Raw genomic sequence first — 1,037 nt, 5'->3', positions numbered from 1 at the left:
ATATATATATATATATATATATATATATATATATATCTACCTGCATGTCTGTCTATCTGCTATCTATCTGTCTGTCTATCTGCCTTTCTTTCTATACATACACATATATATACATTAATATTTATTATTTTGAAACACGAATATTATTGGCAGTGACTTCGAAGTTTCAATCGGTTAAATTATCGTCGAACTGCCTAGATGCATACATACATATACATGTGTGTGTGTGCATGTCACACACACGCGCGGCCTCGGGCCTACACACGCACACATCCGAACATGAGCGCACATACACACGTATGTGTATGCGCACATAATGCAGTCCAAAATCTAATCAGTAAAATTTGTAGTTTTTGCATAGTTTTCTAGATTGTCACTACATTCAAACATCCAACCATCAACTTATTTATCTATGCATATGTGTGAATGTTTGTGAGTAAATACTCATATGTGGATATATATATGTACATTCTGTATATATATGTATATATATACATGTACGTACATGTATATATGTATGCATACACCCATACATACACACGCATACACATATATAGTATATATCACGTCATGATATATACATGATGGGCTTCATTCCTTATTTACGATCCTCAGGAATGTTTTGGCGCCATCGGGGTCTATCACCTTTTGGAGAGAGAGAGAGAGAGAGAGAGAGAGAAAGAGAGAGAGAAAGAGAGAGACAACGAGAGAGAAGGAGAAACAGAGAAAGTGGGAAATGGGTGGGTGAGTAATTGTGAGAGAGAGGTGAGGAGGGAGTGGTGAGCGATTCAAAATTTATGAGTGTCACCTTCACTAGCGATGGCTACTTTTAATCGTTTGCAATTGCAATGCATGGACCACATTAGTTGCGAACGTCTTTATGTGTGTGGATGAGCATGTTCATGAGTTTATATATATACATATATACATGTATTTGTGTGTGTGTATACATAATTTATACATATATACTTGCCTCTGTGTGTGTGCGTGTATGTATATATATATATATATATATATATATATATATATATATATAT

Source organism: Octopus bimaculoides, chromosome 18, assembly GCF_001194135.2.
Source record: "Octopus bimaculoides isolate UCB-OBI-ISO-001 chromosome 18, ASM119413v2, whole genome shotgun sequence".
Classification (NCBI taxonomy): domain Eukaryota; kingdom Metazoa; phylum Mollusca; class Cephalopoda; order Octopoda; family Octopodidae; genus Octopus; species Octopus bimaculoides.
This window is presented reverse-complemented; position numbering follows the sequence as displayed.